Genomic DNA, 19,548 nt, shown 5'->3' with positions numbered 1-19,548 from the left:
AATAGATAAGGAATCGCATTGTTTCACAGAATGGAAAAGGGAATCGGAATCGTGAAAACCTTATCAATTCCCAACCCTATGATTGATACAATAATATACTAAATTCTATAATTGACAGGGGAGTGGTGGCCTAGCGATTAAGGCACTGTGCTTGGAATCCAGAGGTTCTGAGTTTAAGCACCAATCCCACAGACTGCCACTCTGGGTCCCATGAGCAACGACGCTTAACCCCACACTGCTCCCCGGGCGCCGCACAACGGCAGCCCACTGCTCCCTACGGGGATGGGTTAAATGCAGAGTTAATCTTATTGCTCTGTGCTTGGTTTAGTATGTGACGTATGACAATAAAAAGCTGGAACAAAAATAAAAACCTTTCAATGACACAATATCAAAATTGTATCATTTATCATTTTCACCCGAATGTGTTTACCCTAGCTGGTCCATGGAATAAAGAAATCTCAATATGGGAATCAGTTATGAGCAACGGTGTTCTACACTGAAGAACATTTATTGCCCATCAATTAGTGCAAGACATTTCATTCTCCAGTGTAAAGTGGTATATAGGCTAAAGTGATCCATGAGTAGGTTACACCAGGCTTGCCATAGTACTGACTAACTCTTTAACATGTAACCTCTGAGTTGCCTGTTCCCGTCTGAACGGTTTACCTGACCTGGCTTCGGACTTCTGATTCTGAGTGCACAACTGAGTGTGCAGCTGTTCAGAGGATCTCCATCTGAAGTTAAGTTATTTTCTCTGTGATATCTCTGTATCTAAGTGACTACTTTAAAACATAGCACCTTCTGCTGCACTTTTCTACTGAGCACTTGTCAGTTTCACACGGTTTTATTTCTGATAGCAAGAAGTAGCTAGCCTAGGCTAGCGCTAGCTTAGCATTGCTATGGCTTCTCTCTCTCCCTCCCTTGACTCTTTTCCAACTCTTCCTTCTTCCTCTCCTCTCTCCTGCTCTCTGTGTCAGATGTTCAGTTATTCCTCTGCCTCGTTTAGTGATAATGGGATGTGTAATAAGTGTAGTATTTTTGTAGCTTTGGAGGCGAGGGTGTCAGAGTTAGAATCCAGGCTTCAGGCTGTTGAAGTAGGCCCCCCACGTAGCTGTCCTCCAAAAGTGCCTGAGCAGCCAGGCGATTGGGTAACTGTACGCAGAAAGCGTAGTCGTGGATCTCTGCCCACTGGTCACCACCAACCCGTTCACGTTTCTAACCGGTTTTCCCCACTCAGTGACACACCCACTGAGAAGCCCACTCTGGTGATTGGCAGCTCCATAGTCAGAAACGTGGCATTAGAGACACCAGGGACCATAGTCAAATGTTTGCCGGGGGCCAGAACGGGCGACATCAAATCCTACCTGAAACTACTGGCTAAGGATAAGGTTAAATACAGTAAGATTGTTATTCACGCTGGTGGTAATGACACCCGGTTACGCCGATCGGAGGTCACTAAAATTAGTGTTGCTTCGGTGTGTAAGTTTGCCAAAAAAATGTCGGACTCCGTAATTTTCTCTGGTCCCCTCCCTGATCTGACCAGTGATGACATGTTTAGCCGCATGTCATCATTCAACCGCTGGTTGTCTAGGTGGTGCCCTGAAAACAACGTGGGCTACATTAATAATTGGCAATCCTTTTGGGGAAAGCCTGGTCTGATTCGGAGAGACGGCATCCATCCCACTTTGGATGGTGCAGCTCTTCTTTCTAGGAATCTGGCCACATTTATTAGTCCTCCAAAACCCTGACCACCCAGGGTGCAGACCAGGAAGCAGAGTTGTAGTTTAACACACATCTCTGCAGCTTCTCTACTGTTACCCACTCTTTACTCCATCCAGACAGTGTCTTGCCCACGACCAAAATCTAATAAATTAGCAAAGATTCCCAAAGGAGTAAATCATGATAATCTAATTAAAATCAAAATAACTCCAATTGGGGAAAAAGTTAAAACAATTAAATGCGGTCTGTTTAACATAAGATCGCTTTCCTCTAAAAGTCTACTAGTTAATGACTTGATTTGTGATAATCACATTGACTTGTTTTGCCTTACAGAAACCTGGCTGCAGCAAGAGGATTATGTGAGCATAAATGAGGCAACTCCTTCAAGCTATTTAAATTTTCACATCCCCAGAAGTTCTGGGCGAGGAGGAGGAGTAGCAACAATCTTCCAGTCTGACTTACTGATTACTCCCAAAACAATTAATACCTACAACTCTTTTGAACATTTAACCCTTAATTTCCCTGATCCAAATTTCAAGGCAAGAAAACCTCTTCTTTTTGTAACTTTGTATCGTCCACCAGGTCCTTACTCTGAATTTTTAGATGAGTTTTCAGAGTTCCTTTCTGATTTGGTATTAAATACTGACAGGGTCATCATAGTGGGAGATTTTAACATCCATGCTGACATTGAAGGCGATAGCTTAAGAGCAGCCTTTAATGCTATCTTAGACACTATTGGCTTTGTTCAAAATGTGAATAGTCCCACGCATTCTCATCTTCATACTTTGGATCTTGTGCTGACATACGGCATAGAATGTGAAGAAATAACAGTATTTCCTCACAACCCTGTCCTCTCTGACCACTTTCTAATAACCTTCAGGATTACTTTAACAGAGTTCTCCTCCCCCAAAAGAAGGTTCAATTTTAGTAGATCTTTATCAGATAGTGCAGTTATAAATTTTAAAGATTCTGCTTCACTTTCTCTCTGCTCTGTGTCACTGAGCAGTGCTGCAGAGTGCAAAAGCTTAGCTTATTCCCCTTCACAGGTTGATGATTTTGTTGATGGGGTTGCTAGTTCTCTGCGTATTGCCTTAGACAACGCAGCTCCTTTGAAAATGAAAACCGTTAAAAATAGAAAGCTTGCTCCTTGGTTTAATGCAGAGCTGCGTACTTTGAAGCAAAATGCTAGGAAACTGGAGAGAAAATATCGCTCCACAGGCCTGCGAGAGTCCTTCCTAGTCTGGAAAAATGGTTTACTGCTGTATAAGAGGACCCTTTCTAAAGCAAGAGCAGCATACTTCTCCTCATTAATAGAGGAGAATAAGAATAATCCTAGATTTCTTTTTAATACAGTTGCCAAACTCACCCAGAGCCATAGCTCTGTTGAACCGTCCATTCCACCTGCTCTTAGCAGCAATGATTTTATGGGATTCTTTATAAATAAGATTGATCTTATTAAAAATAAGATCATAAGCACTCCTCTATCCGCGATTGTACCTGAGGTAGTCATGGAATCTGAACCGGGTTTAGACTGCTTTGATCCAGTTGAACTCTCTGAATTAGCAAAATTATTGTCTTCATCTAAGCCTTCAACTTGTATGTTAGATCCAGTTCCAACCAGGTTATTTAAGGAGGTATTCCCTTTGATCTCCTCCTCCATTTTAGATGTGATTAATCTATCTCTGTTACAGGGATATGTACCTAAAGCTTTTAAGATTGCTGTAATTAAACCTCTGCTTAAGAAACCGTCTCTTGACCCAGATGACTTGGTCAATTATAGACCTATATCCAATCTTCCTTTCTTATCCAAAATTCTTGAGAAAGTAGTTGCCAAACAAGTTTGCGATCACTTCCACCATAATGAACTTTTTGAAGAGTTTCAGTCTGGCTTTAGAGCTCATCATAGCACTGAAACAGCTCTGGTGAAAGTCACTAATGATATTCTCATGGCCTCAGATAATGGACTTGTATCTGTGCTCGTCCTGTTGGATCTTAGTGCTGCATTTGATACAGTTGACCATAATATTCTTTTAGAAAGACTTGAATATTTTGTTGGAATTAAAGGAACAGCACTAGACTGGTTTAAATCTTATCTATCTGATCGAATTCAGTTTGTTCATGTTAATGATAGATCTTCAACACGCTCAAAGGTTACCTGTGGAGTACCACAGGGATCAGTGCTAGGACCAATTCTCTTTACTTTATACATGCTCCCAATTGGTAGAATTATTAGACAGCATGGGATTAATTTCCACTGTTATGCTGATGATACCCAGCTATATCTGTCTATAAATCCAGATGAAGCTAACCCATTACATAGATTACAGGCATGTCTTGAAGACATAAAAACCTGGATGACTCTTAACTTTCTGCTTCTGAATGCAGACAAAACAGAAGTTATAGTCTTTGGACCAGAGTCTCTGAAAAAGAAACTGATTAGCCAGTCACTTCATTTGGATGGGATTAAACTGATTTCAGATAATAAAGTAAAAAATCTTGGTGTTATTTTTGATCAGGACCTGTCATTTAAATCCCATATCAAAGAGGTTTCTAGAATTTCCTTCTTTCATCTGAGGAACATTGCAAAAATTAGAAATATCCTGTCCAGGGGTGATGCTGAGAAACTAGTCCATGCATTTGTTACTTCAAGGCTGGACTATTGTAATTCTTTACTATCAGGAAGTCCACAAACTGTAGTTAAAAGCCTTCAGCTGATCCAAAATGCTGCAGCCAGAGTTCTAATGAAAATAAAAAAGAGAGATCATATCTCTCCTATCCTGGCTTCTCTTCATTGGCTTCCTGTTAAATCAAGAATAGAATTTAAAATCCTTCTTCTCACATATAAAGCCTTAAATGGCCAAGCTCCATCTTATATCAGAGATCTGATTGTTCCTTATGTTCCTAACAGAGCACTTCGCTCTCAATCTGCAGGTTTACTAGTGGTTCCTAGAATTTCTAAAAGTAGAATGGGAGGCAGATCTTTTAGTTATCAGGCTCCTCTCCTGTGGAACCAACTACCAGTTTTAGTCCGTGAGGCAGACACCCTGTCTACTTTTAAGGCTAGGCTTAAAACTTTCATTTTTGATAAAGCTTATAGTTAGGGTGGCTCAGGTTATCCTGAGCTATCTCTATAGTTATGCTGCTATAGGCTTAGACTTTTGGAGGACATAGGGACCCCCATTTCATCATTCTGCTTCATTCTCTCTCTGTTCTCTTATTCTGCAGAATCTGTTAGTTCAATCTCTAACCTTCTGCTCTCTCTGCTTTTCCTCAGAGTAGCTTTGCCTCGTCTGTTCCTGTTTGGCTGTGACGTCATCCTGGAAAAAAAACATCAGCTGTGCTGCTTCTATCAACACCCTTGTTAATAGATGTTGGAGATCGGCCTGTTTTCCAGTGTGGTCCTGTTTCTCTGACCGTGACTGAGTGGATGTGCTCTCTTCGTCCTCTGGCATGGGAGCTGCCTTGGAGCTCGTCTGCCTGGCTGTGTGTTTCCTGGACGGGGCCGCCTTTTACAGCTGCTTTTTGTATCTCTGCTTCTGTCTCCTTGAACCCCAGTCGGCCTCAGCAGATGGCCGCTCACACTGAGCCTGGTTCTGCTGGAGGTTTCTTCCTGTTAAAAGGGAGTTTTTCCTCTCCACTGTCGCTACAAGCATGCTTAGTGTGGGGGATTGTATTTGAGTCAATGAGTCAATGCAATCAACTGGTTTTCCTTAGATAGAAAACTTTGTATCAATTTGACTGTATGATCTGGTTGAACTGTAAAGTGCCTTGAGATGACATGTGTTGTGAATTTGGCGCTATATAAATAAACTGAATTGAATTGAATTGAATTGCTTGTTCTCCGTTCTCCAGGGCTGCAGCATCTGCTGGGTGGTGCCCGCTGCATCTTGTTGGAAGCCCAACAGCTGGATCCTGCCTCATTCTCTCGCTATGGACTGATCCATAGTCGTTTGAATAAACTTTTAACTTATTCCACTGTGTGTCTTATGAGTCATTAAAAATAATCTGGCCATAACATGGACCCATCGGCAGACAGACAGTGGCGCTCTGACATTGCACCATCGATTTCTTGGCTGGAGTCAGGCTTACAGAAGTTTTTAGAGTATCTGCATTTTCAGGCTACTCCTGTGTCTGCATTACCTGCTGATATTCTGATGTGTGTCTGGTTTGCATCCATCTATCAGGGCCAGATTATTCTTGTTTTCTCCTGCCGTTGTCTCACTTGAATTCTGGGTCCATATTTCTGACTCATTATCATAGCATATCATGTCTGGGCAGTGATGGGCAGTAGTGCCGCTACATGTAGCGAAGCTATTAGTTTAACTACATGTTCCAGTAGCTTGACCATAGCGTTGCTGCTTTATTTATCAAGTAACTTTCCAGTAGTTTCGTTATTATTTTTATCAAGTAGCGACGTAGCGTCCGCAAACGCTACAAAATCCAGGGCATAACTAAGTAATGAAAGCAGGTTTTCTATTTTTGAAACAATCGGAGTTATTCGTTGGACATTAACGCATGAGCCTCTATTCTGCCTCTCCTGTCTGTGTCTACGAAACATGCGCATGCGCACTGCAGTGGAACTCAAAGAATGACACACACAGACACACACACACACATCCATTCCTACTACTACAGGCACACTTGTTCCTTACGTTTTTCCATATGGCAGCATGTTGGCACCTCAGATGTCGCTGTGTTCCTCCCTTCCATTTTGAAGCTGCAGATTCTTTAGTGGTGTCCTACCTCCGGTGTTGTCCTTTGCGTTATAAACGAAATGGCTTCATACATCCAGGCGTTCTTTTCGCGCAGCTCCTCCAACAAACCGTACACAGGTATTCGTGCCCAAGCAATGATTGCGAAATTGATCTAGGGGTATAAGCCGTGTGCTACTGCAGATTGAGCGGCGTGAGGCACTGTGGGACAGACGCTAGGTCGGGACAAACAGGGCAACAACGCATAATCTTCTATGAAGTTCAAGAAATACGTATATTAATAATTACAAATTAGAAATGAATTATAAACACTTACATTTCTTGATGTCATTTCGCCCATGGCTCGTAAATTTTGCATCATCTGGTCTGATTCTTATTAACGAAGATCCTTTTTTATTTTTGTTATATTTTTAAATTCTGGAAACAAACTAAAGAGACTCATGTCAGCAAAACAGTCAGCATAACTTAATAGTAACCTACCTTACATCTCAAAATTAAAATAAAATGCAAGATGTTTGATGAAATGAAAGGAGCATTTAGGTCTGATTGATTTATTTAATTTATTGATCTCACAGTGGAGAAACGTACTTGTTACATCAGCTGAAAAAGTCAAAGGAGAAGAAGGTGCCAAAAGAAGAAAAATGTGTATGGGATATAGACAGTATGTACATTACAGTCCACATTTTAAAATTTTTATTTTAAAAAATAAATGTAAGATTATCATACGATTATTATACCCTGTGTTATTACACAGGGTGTTTTCATGGATATTTATATAGATGGATATTTATATATATATTTTATACTATATATATATAGTTATTGCATTGGGTGTCAAATATAGAGAAACATGTTATTGCACAGGGTATCAATTTGTAATTGCACATTATACATTGCAAAAGTTATTCGTCAATATTGTCTAATCTCTGTCAATATCAGATTCATACAGTTATCTTAATGATCTATAGAAATACCACTGTAGTCCAACTGTTGTGTCATGATCAGCGTAAAACCCTCCAAACATATAACTGATATGTTTGTTGTGAAATATATCAAGAAGCAAACGTACAAAAACGCTTATTTTGTTGGTTATGATGACCCATCTGAGAATCTAGTGTCTTTCAACATAATTTGTGCTTTTTTCACAGCTGAACTGAAGCACAATAAATCAAAACTTTTATTTTGTGGCTCTAATCAATCCAATCAATGTCAAATTTATACAAAGATGTTCTAGAATGGCAGGTCTTAAACTGAGAAATTGTGTGATTATTTATGGCTGAGATTCTTTATAAAATATGTCTTATGGAATAAACACTTTTTTGTATGCTCTGTCTATATACATGCAAGCTATTACAGGATTTAATTTTCACATGAGAAACTAAGGTTTCAATTTCCTACATTGTTTTGCAATTTTAGATAATAAATATATTAAATAGCTAGAACTGGAAGTTAAAGTTAATCAATAGGTCATTCAAATCAAGGGTAAAATAAAAAAAATTGTATTAGTTAAATGATTATATTTGATTTATGCTTACTCACCAAGTTCTTTATTCTTTTACTTAGGGTTGGACTTCTTGAACAGCTGTTTAAAATCCAGTTTTCTTTCATCAATTTAGTAATTTAGACAATGGTCAGCAGAGTTTTTAACCACCAACCAAAGGAAAATGTCTGTGTTTCTTCAAGCGTTAGCCAAAAAGACTACCACAGGTTAAAACATTTAATTGCTACATTTATTGGCAAATAATCCCTATCACATCTAAGAACTATGCAAATACCACACACGACTGAAACACATGATAAATAAAAAGCTAATAAAAGGGGAAAATAGGGGGTGTAACAGTCCCTTCAAAGACTCTCTAAAGCCGGACATACACTGTGCAATATTTTTAATTGTTGCACGCAGCTACAACTCAAACTGTACGACGAAACCGCAGGGATTAAATGTTCACAGCTCATGATGCATGTTCTCATACTGTGCTGCCCAAAGCCCTAATGCGATCTATTTGCTCACACTGCACCTAAAAACCACACATTGGAATGACCGCAGAGAGATGGCGCTAGTCGGGCTCAATAATCAGGAAGAAGAACTCATGCGCAGTGCGCAAGGTCCTGCTAAATTGGCTCGTAGACGCTCCTAGCTCCGCTTTAAAAGCAGGATTTGTTCATCAACTGACTGAATGTCATACATGTTTGATATTCTCACAACCTTACGATTCCTGATCAGGAGGTGATTGTGAGAGGCTGATCACCCCTTGTTACCCCCTGTATACTACACGACACAGGATGCACGATAAGGCTGAAACTGTATGAATAAAAATCATACATTGCTTTAGGAATGTTTTAAGTTTTAAGGTTTTGTGGGTTAATATTTCCAAGGGTGTCCTTTAAAATAGCAGCAGATAAATGTAAATAATAACTGATGCAGAGATCTGAAATGCAAACTAAACAGTGAAGCTTAATTCGGTTTTAGTGAAAAATGAACAATGACTCAGAAATGCATTCAAATATAGCAGCAGTGGAGCTCAGAGGGCACCTGCAAGCCAGGCTATGATGCAGACTCGAGCTAAGAACAAAGGGTCGTAAAACTCACAAAATAGCTGCCTCCATATTCACAAACCATAAAGAGACAGCTTGGTGCTGACAATGCTAGTCAATTCAACGAAGGCACCCTGACTCTTCAGACAAAGGAAAAATTTAACATAGAACAGCACATCACAGATTTTTTTCAGGCAGGCTCAGTGAACATTAATTCAATTCAACTAAGTTTATTTACTTTATTTAGCACAAAATCACAATACATGTCATCTCAAGACACTTCACAATTCAACCAGATCATTCAGCCAAATTGATTCAAAGTTTTCTATCTAATGCTACGTTCACACCGGACGCAGCTGGCGCGACAGAAGCAGCGAGTTTACATCCAAAGTCAATGGTTGACGCGCGTTAAGGCGCAGCAAAAGGTCCCGCGGCATGTTTTGAGCAGCAGGCGCAGTGCGTCTGAGCAGCTGAAGCAGCGCGTCGGGCGCGTTTAAGCAACTGGCGCGCGTGACGCGCCGCAAACGCGCTGCTGCTCGAGATGGAAAAATTGAATTTTTGCTGCTCGACGCGCCGCGTCAACCAATCAGAGAAGCTGATCTGGGAGCTGGCAGGGAGAGAGACACAGCACTGATGATTAGAGCGCTATGATCACTCCTCTTAAACAGTTTATTGACGCCTAAATTAACTTAAAATGCAGAAATCTGCCGGCAGAATATGTTGGCTTTTATTATCCTGCTGCCTGCAGTTTGGATTATTTAGATGAAAAACACCTACCAGCTGCCGCCGTGAACCGCAAGGAGGCGACCCGGCCAGAGGCTGCTGATGAAGGGATTCCTACCACTGCATGAAAAGTGAGATTTTCGTCCCCGTAAACTCCCGCAGATCTCCCTGATTTTCGTCAGTTTCCGACAATTTGCAACCCGTGCTTGTCCGCGTTTGTCGTGCCACAAATTGTCGGAAACGGACTCTGACGTATGTGGAGAGCGATCAGCTGTACTAATGGCCCTAATTAGCATATGAATGCAGCAAACCCGCGCGGCTGGGCAGGTCTGGCTTGAATAACCTACTCAGTATTGGCTGAAACCACTATTCTCAAACAAGTAAAATCGCTCGTGATTGGCAGCAAAACCACACGTGGCCACGCCAGGCTTTAATTTTCTTACTGAGTATTGGACGGAACCACTTCTTTTTAAACAAGTAAAGTCGCTCGTGATTGGTTGGCATATATATATATTTACATGTAAATTTACATATATATATTTATTCATTCATATATTTATTCATTCATATATTTATTCATTCATATGCTGTGTATTTATGTTATCCTACACTACTACACAATTATTATGCTACCATCAAGGACATGAACGAATTTATACAGGAAATGAACATTTGCCAGGAAGCTGTTTATGCAAAGAAAGAGCTTTATTGAAACACACACAACTATATACAACGCGTATCCAAACACATGCGTTTCTAAAAATTAAAAGTCCGTGAACGGTCCGTTTGCTTCCTCGGGGTTGGAGGTAACTGGCAGCATTCCCTCCGAGGCAGATCCGATGTGCAGACGCCTACTGTGCGTGGCCCTGTACTTCGGCATCGCTTCTAACCGGGACTGCAGCTTAACACATAGTTCAGTGAGATCCGGCCTACGAAATGGCGGCGACCTTACAATCTATCCAGAGACACCGCCGAGGAAGGCGGACTTCCAGAGTTCCACTTCCTCATCTGCTAGCACACTCTGCCTCGCTATCAGCAGCTGAAAAAAAAAAACAATGAATCAGCGCACTGCGTATGGACACAACACATCTATTAATGCACCTGAAAAATAGTCACCAAATAAAGTCTTACCTTCTTTCTTCTGGCCCGACTCCGAGCAGATTGCCTCCGCACGCAGCGTGTTGGCTGGCTGCGTATATCTGAAGCTCCTGCGTACCGTCTGAAAATTCGTCTTAGCCTAGCAGCCAGTAATCGAACATATATTTACCGCTAGCATCTCTTCTTTGAGTTCGTCTTGTTCGATGCAGAGTCGCCATCGCATCCAAGAGGAGTTTTACCCCGAAATCCAGACGCTCCAGACCGCCTGCACAAAGCAAAGCATACATCCTCCACTATGGCTGCACACCGCACCGCTGCAGTTTCTTGGAGATCTTAAAGAGCATGCGCGAGATGAACCAGGGTTTCCGCGGATCAATAAAAATAATTAAAAAATCATTAATTTTTTTTAAATCAAGGCCTTAATTGGCACTAAAATTATTTAAATATGTTTATCGAAGTATTTATAATTCTTTAATAAAAAATGCTTATAAAAACAATTTCGTCAGATATATTATATCGCTCCAGGCGGAGAAAAAGCTAGAGGATATATATATACGTATATATGTGTGTGTGTGTGTTTACATACATACAGGAGTCATGGAACTGTGCTTACAGCTCCTTCATATTTCATGTACACTAATAACTTGTGTACATGGTTCTTGTTGATGGCATTAAAATCATTTCAAATAGCATTAAATTAGAGTCACTCATTCCTGTATGAACCCTGTGAGCGCTTAATTTAATATGACATATTAAAAAAATCCCACCATCATCCAGCATATGTTCAGTTTCTGCCCAAATATATATTTATATTTTTGTAGATTTTTGTAACGGGGATAAGGATAATTCAAAACTGCTTTTTTTGAATGAACTTGTTCTCTTCTCCCAAACATCTCTTTTCATTCCTGTAATAAGAAGTTTCCTTTGAATGGATTTGATTAAAGTTTAAGTCCCTCGGTATAAAATAAATATTTTGATGGAGATGAGAAATCTGCTTCCTCGTTGGTGAATAACCGATAGTTTGGATCCAATCATTTAAATAAACGGTGTTAGTTTTTTTTTTTTTTATATATAAGAATTGTGCTATAATTTCTAGTCACCGATCTGTTGCTGCTATATTTTAATTTGACGGACCGGAATTTGTCAATGTTCTTTTTCCTGTTTGGTGCGATTGCAATTGCGGATCTTGACCTGGCCGGACCTTATGAACACAGTGTACCAATCTTCTGATGGCTACTTCCAACAGGATAATGCGCCATGTTATAAAGTGAATCATCTCAGACTCATTTCTTGAAACTTTTCGACTTAAGTTATTGTGAATTGAGCATATTGACAGACAACATTTTATTTTTTATCTTAAATGCAATTTTTTTTTTTTTATAATTACTGCTCTAAATGTATTGCTCTGCCAGCTAAAGATCTGTTTTGGTCTCTATACTTTAATTAAATAAATCAATTCAAGATAAAATGTAAGAGGCTATACTGAGCCTGATCTCTTTGTATCAGAGATTTCTTACCTTTTAGAAAAATGTCACTTGGAGTAAAAACCCCCCTGCAACCCTGATTTGCATTTGTATAGCTCACAGCATCTTCATTTACATGTTAAAGCCTCCCCTAGAATTCCATGGGGGGGAGGCATGGGGGGAACACTGCCTAACAAAGTCCACGTCAATTTCTGACAATTTACGGGAGTTTTCGGCGAAGCCTGCAAATTGTCGTAAACTGCCGCTAACCTAAAGTTCCACGACAATCTACAGTGCCGCATATTGACGAAAATCCCACTTTTCATGCAGTGATGGGAGCTGCCTTGGAGCTCGTCTGCCTGGCTGTGTGTTTCCTGGACAGGGCCGCCTTTTACAGCTGCTTTTTGTATCTCTGCTTCTGTCTCCTTGAACCCCAGTCAGCCTCGGCAGATGGCCGCTCACACTGAGCCTGGTTCTGCTGGAGGTTTCTTCCTGTTAAAAGGGAGTTTTTCCTCTCCACTGTCGCTACAAGCATGCTTAGTGTGAGGGATTGTATTTGAGTCAATGAGTCAATGCAATCAACTGGTTTTCTTTAGATAGAAAACTTTGTATCAATTTGACTGTATGATCTGGTTGAACTGTAAAGTGCCTTGAGATGACATGTGTTGTGAATTTGGCGCTATAAAAATAAACTGAATTGAATTGAATATAAAAACACATAAAAACAACATAATAAAATCAATCATAAACTAGACTCTAGAATAACAGTTACAATTCTCTGTGCGAGCGGTTTTCAATAGTGATTTAAAATGCTGTAGCGGAATAAGAGTCCGTAATTGCAGGGAGTTTTGAATATTGTGCCACGACCATGGTGCGGCATAGGAAAATGATGTTTTGCCAAGGTCTTTGTTGATCCTGGGAATAGCGAAAAGAACACAACTTGAAGAGCGTGAGTTGTAACCACTGCTACAGACATGAGGTGACACAGGTCTTTACTGTATACAGTAATGTAAGTTGTTACATTACTGTATACAGTACAACGTAGTTGCTAGGAATATTCATTTAAAGAAAGTCTTACCTGGTGCAGAAGTGAGTAAACCGAGTATTCAAGCCAACAGTACTTTTTGTAGTAGCACGTGTAAAAGGCTCGTTTAGGCTTTCCAAACAATCTTGAAGGAAAATCTGGAAGAATAGGCTGCTTAGGAGAGCAGTGCTTGTCGCCCTTTGGTAGTTGCTGTGCATAAGAAAAGCTGCTAGGCAACCTAACTGACCCCGACAACAGCTCCACAGTGAACCCGCCCATGCGCCCCAAAACTCCCCCCACCCCAGCAAAACTCCGCCCACGCTGATGATGTCACAGTGTTCTAAGAGGCTGTTTCAAAGGAGGAGGGTCCCACATTCCTTCTTTACCTTGCAACAGAGTAAGGCTGCTTGAAGCGAGAGAAGATATTCTCTACAAACCTACAAACTTATTTTACAATCAGCTCAAATATTAAAGTAACATGGCTTTGTCTATTGGATTTGCTCTTGGATACCTTGTTACTAAAGGAATGCGAAAGCTATTTTCCAACTTCTTTGAAGAAAACGGCATGGCTGATCTAAATTCTCAGGAGGATCATATCAGGTTAGACTACACAGCAAATGCTCTGAACATCCAGAAGGATGAATTCATCAAGAAAGATGAAGAAATTAATTTTAAAAAGACAAAAACTATGACCAAAAGAGATCTTGAGGTTGAAATCACGTTGGTGGAAGAACTTGAAACCTGTTTAGATTAAATAATACAAGAAAAAGATGATTTCTCCAGAGAAGAGAATGGTAAAACAACTAATGTGGTCTACCCAGATTTGACCTTAAACGAAGTTAAAAATTATGACAAAATTGAAAGTCAGGAAACTTCTGAAGACGACGAAAATGAAATTAAAATGGTGGATGAATTTGATTTAAATTTACAGGAAATACTAAACGACACATATTCCGCCAGACCAAAGGACAGCAAAGCAACTAATGTGGTCTACCCAGATTTTACGTTTAATGAGGTTAAAAATTATAACAAAATTGAAAGTCAGGAAACTTCTGAAGACGACGTTGAAAGTGAAATTATGATGGTGGATGAATTTGATTTAAATTTACAGGAAATACTAAACGGCACATATTCCGCCAGACCAAAGGACAGCAAAGCAACTAATGTGGTCTACCCAGATTTGACCTTTAATGAGGTTAAAAATTATGACAAAATTGAAAGTCAGGAAACTTCTGAAGACGACGAAAGTGAAATTATTACGGTGGATGAAGACGACGAAAGTTAAATTATTATGGTGGATGAATTTGATTTAAATTTACAGGAAATACTAAATGGCACATATTCCGCCAGACCAAAGGACAGCAAAGCAACTAATGTGGTCTACCCAGATTTTACCTTTAATGAGGTTAAAAATTATGACAAAATTGAAAGTCAGGAAACTTCTGAAGATGACGAAAGTGAAATTATTATGGTGGATGAAGACGACGAAAGTGAAATTATTATGGTGGATGAATTTGATTTAAATTTACAGGAAATACTAAATGGCACATATTCCGCCAGACCAAAGGACAGCAAAGCAACTAATGTTGTCTACCCAGATTTTACCTTTAATGAGGTTAAAAATTATGACAAAATTGAAAGTCAGGAAACTTCTGAAGACGACGAAAGTGAAATTATGATGGTTGATGAATTTGATTTAAATTTACAGGAAATACTAAATGGCACATATTCCGCCAGACCAAAGGACAGCAAAGCAACTAATGTGGTCTACCCAGATTTTACCTTTAATGAGGTTAAAAATTATGACAAAATTGAAAGTCAGGAAACTTCTGAAGACGACGAAAGTGAAATTATTATGGTGGATGAAGACGACGAAAGTGAAATTATTATGGTGGATGAATTTGATTTAAATTTACAGGAAATACTAAATGGCACATATTCCGCCAGACCAAAGGACAGCAAAGCAACTAATGTGGTCTACCCAGATTTTACCTTTAATGAGGTTAAAAATTATGACAAAATTGAAAGTCAGGAAACTTCTGAAGATGACGAAAGTGAAATTATTATGGTGGATGAAGACGACGAAAGTGAAATTATTATGGTGGATGAATTTGATTTAAATTTACAGGAAATACTAAATGGCACATATTCCGCCAGACCAAAGGACAGCAAAGCAACTAATGTTGTCTACCCAGATTTTACCTTTAATGAGGTTAATAATTATGACAAAATTGAAAGTCAGGAAACTTCTGAAGACGACGAAAGTGAAATTATGATGGTTGATGAATTTGATTTAAATTTACAGGAAATACTAAATGGCACATATTCCGCCAGACCAAAGGACAGCAAAGCAACTAATGTGGTCTACCCAGATTTTACCTTTAATGAGGTTAAAAATTATGACAAAATTGAAAGTCAGGAAACTTCTGAAGACGACGAAAGTGAAATTATTATGGTGGATGAAGACGACGAAAGTGAAATTATTATGGTGGATGAATTTGATTTAAATTTACAGGAAATACTAAATGGCACATATTCCGCCAGACCAAAGGACAGCAAAGCAACTAATGTGCTCTACCCAGATTTGACCTTTAATGAGGTTAAAAATTATGACAAAATTGAAAGTCAGGAAACTTCTGAAGACGACGAAAGTGAAATTATGATGGTGGATGAATTTAATTTAAATTTACAGGAAATACTAAATGGCACATATTCCGCCAGACCAAAGGACAGCAAAGCAACTAATGTGGTCTACCCAGATTTGACCTTTAATGAGGTAAAAAATTATGACAAAATTGAAAGTCAGGAAACTTCTGAAGACGACGAAAGTGAAATTATGATGGTTGATGAATTTGATTTAAATTTACAGGAAATACTAAATGGACATATTCCGCCAGACCAAAGGACAGCAAAGCAACTAATGTGGTCTACCCAGATTTTACGTTTAATGAGGTTAAAAATTATGACAAAATTGAAAGTCAGGAAACTTCTGAAGACGACGAAAGTGAAATTATTATGGTGGATGAAGACGACGAAAGTGAAATTATTATGGTGGATGAATTTGATTTAAATTTACAGGAAATACTAAATGGCACATATTCCGCCAGACCAAAGGACAGCAAAGCAACTAATGTGGTCTACCCAGATTTTACCTTTAATGAGGTTAAAAATTATGACAAAATTGAAAGTCAGGAAACTTCTGAAGACGACGAAAGTGAAATTATGATGGTTGATGAATTTGATTTAAATTTACAGGAAATACTAAATGGCACATATTCCGCCAGACCAAAGGACAGCAAAGCAACTAATGTGGTCTACCCAGATTTTACCTTTAATGAGGTTAAAAATTATGACAAAATTGAAAGTCAGGAAACTTCTGAAGACGACGAAAGTGAAATTATTATGGTGGATGAAGACGACGAAAGTGAAATTATTATGGTGGATGAATTTGATTTAAATTTACAGGAAATACTAAATGGCACATATTCCGCCAGACCAAAGGACAGCAAAGCAACTAATGTGGTCTACCCAGATTTGACCTTTAATGAGGTTAAAAATTATGACAAAATTGAAAGTCAGGAAACTTCTGAAGACGACGAAAGTGAAATTATGATGGTGGATGAATTTAATTTAAATTTACAGGAAATACTAAATGGCACATATTCCGCCAGACCAAAGGACAGCAAAGCAACTAATGTGGTCTACCCAGATTTGACCTTTAATGAGGTAAAAAAATTATGACAAAATTGAAAGTCAGGAAACTTCTGAAGACGACGAAAGTGAAATTATGATGGTTGATGAATTTGATTTAAATTTACAGGAAATACTAAATGGACATATTCCGCCAGACCAAAGGACAGCAAAGCAACTAATGTGGTCTACCCAGATTTTACGTTTAATGAGGTTAAAAATTATGACAAAATTGAAAGTCAGGAAACTTCTGAAGACGACGAAAGTGAAATTATTATGGTGGATGAAGACGACGAAAGTGAAATTATTATGGTGGATGAAGACGACGAAAGTGAAATTATTATGGTGGATGAATTTGATTTAAATTTACAGGAAATACTAAATGGCACATATTCCGCCAGACCAAAGGACAGCAAAGCAACTAATGTTGTCTACCCAGATTTTACCTTTAATGAGGTTAAAAATTATGACAAAATTGAAAGTCAGGAAACTTCTGAAGACGACGTTGAAAGTGAACTTATGATGGTGGATGAATTTTATTCAAATATACAGGAAATACTAAACGGTACATATGATTCCCCCAGACCAGAGGACAGCAAAGCAACTAATGTGGAGTACCCAGATTTTACCTTAAATGAGGTAAAAAATGAAGACAAAATTGAATTTCACGGAACCTTTGAAGGCTCTCCTCAAGACACATATATGACAGAGGAAGATTTTACCGCCTGGTTAGATGCACTGGATGACAATAAGGAGGATAGGATTGACCAAACCATAAGCTTTTGCCCATTTTCCAACGCCTTCAACAACTGTTGGTTGAATGCCACATTACAGAGCTTTCTGAACCTTAGCACTCCAAGAAAGTTTATTGCCCAGTATCCTGATGGGTTTTTTGATGGTTTCTCAGAGGCTCCATTATGTGCCAGACTTCTCTGTACAGCCATGCAACATCCAGGCACATATTTCCCCCCAGAAGAAATCTCTGCAGTTCTCATAGAAATTTTGGAAAAGCACATCTCCAACGATATCTGTACAACATCTTTCTTGGAGTCTATTTTGGACTGGTCAAATTATCCACGTGGTATTTACACTATTTGTGAGGTAAACACAATTTTATCATGTGACGGTTGTAAGAGGGATTCGTCTTTATTCCGGGAGGTTGGTTCCATCATAACCCTACCAAATCCAGTGGCAAACGACAGTATAATTTCTCTTCTTAACCGTTGGATTTGTGAGGCTCCCCAAGAACGCTGTGCTAGTTGCCACTCTCTCTTAAAAATAAAACAGTTTCTTAACGACCCTGATGTGATAACCTTTTCACTCGAACGGTTAAACAGTCAGGCGCATTCAACATATACTGTAATACCCAGCCCAACCATTGGTATTCCTCTACAAAATGGAACTCAATTGTACCGTCTGTCTTCTGTCATTTGCCGGCAACACCTAAGTTCTAGGACTTTCCACTTTTACACATACCTGATGTGTGGACAGTGGGTATTTAGGGCTGAAGATGAAAATATAACTGATGCGAGTACAGACAGTGAATCGGATGCTTGCCACAATGGGTTTATCTACATCTACGAGAAATGCACCGCACACCAGTTCAGTGTTGAGGTCAAAGTTACCCTTGAACAAGAAAGCTTTGACCCTGAAAATGGAGCAAATACAATTGTAGGATCTAGGGAAGATATTGGACCTTTAAACTGTCCAGTCCCTGAAACAGATCATGATAAAAGTGAAACAAAGGATTTGATGTACCAAGATTTCCCCCTAATTGAAGTAAAGACTGAGGATGAAACTGAAAGTCAGGCAACCTTTAAAGACCCTCAAGATGAAATTAGATTGGTGGATGAACTTGTCGCCTGTTCAGATCAAATACTAGATGACACAGATGCTTTCTCCAACACAGAGGACATTCAAACTGATTGTAATGTTGACCCAACCATATACTTCTGCAAATTCTCAAACTCCTTCAATAACTCTTGGATAAATGCCACAATTCAGAGCGTTCTGAACCTGAGCTCTGCAAGAAAGTTTATGGCCCTGCATCCTTCTGAGGATGTTGGTGATTTTTCTGCAGCTCCGTTTTGTGGCAACCTTCTCCGTAAAGCTATGCATCATGCAGGAACATATTTTCCCCCGGAAGAAATTTAGAAAGTTCTTACAGAAATTTTGAAAAATGTATCTCCTGATGAGACCAGTCTTATAGAATGCTTTTTTAGGAGTTTTTTTTACCTTTTTGAATGATTCAGAGGGTATTAACACTTACTGTGTGTTGCACACAGCTGTGGCATGTGAAAGATGTCGGCTGGCAGCAAGTTTGACCGAGTTTCTCGGTCCACTAGTCTACCTACCAGTTGCAAAAGATAATGACACTATCATCTCTATTGTTTACCATTGGCTTTTTGAGTCTCCCCAGTGGGAATGTGAAATGTGCCATTCTGTCTTTAGAAAAAAAGAGTTCCTTAACCGCATTGATGTGATAGCCTTTTATGTACCACGGTCAACCAGTCAGGGACACTCAACATGTCCTGTAATTCCCAGCAAAACCATTGACATTCCTCTAGTAAATGGAACCCAGTTA

Source organism: Cyprinodon tularosa, unplaced genomic scaffold, assembly GCF_016077235.1.
Source record: "Cyprinodon tularosa strain WSP-4 unplaced genomic scaffold, ASM1607723v1 ctg6, whole genome shotgun sequence".
Taxonomy (NCBI): domain Eukaryota; kingdom Metazoa; phylum Chordata; class Actinopteri; order Cyprinodontiformes; family Cyprinodontidae; genus Cyprinodon; species Cyprinodon tularosa.
This window is presented reverse-complemented; position numbering follows the sequence as displayed.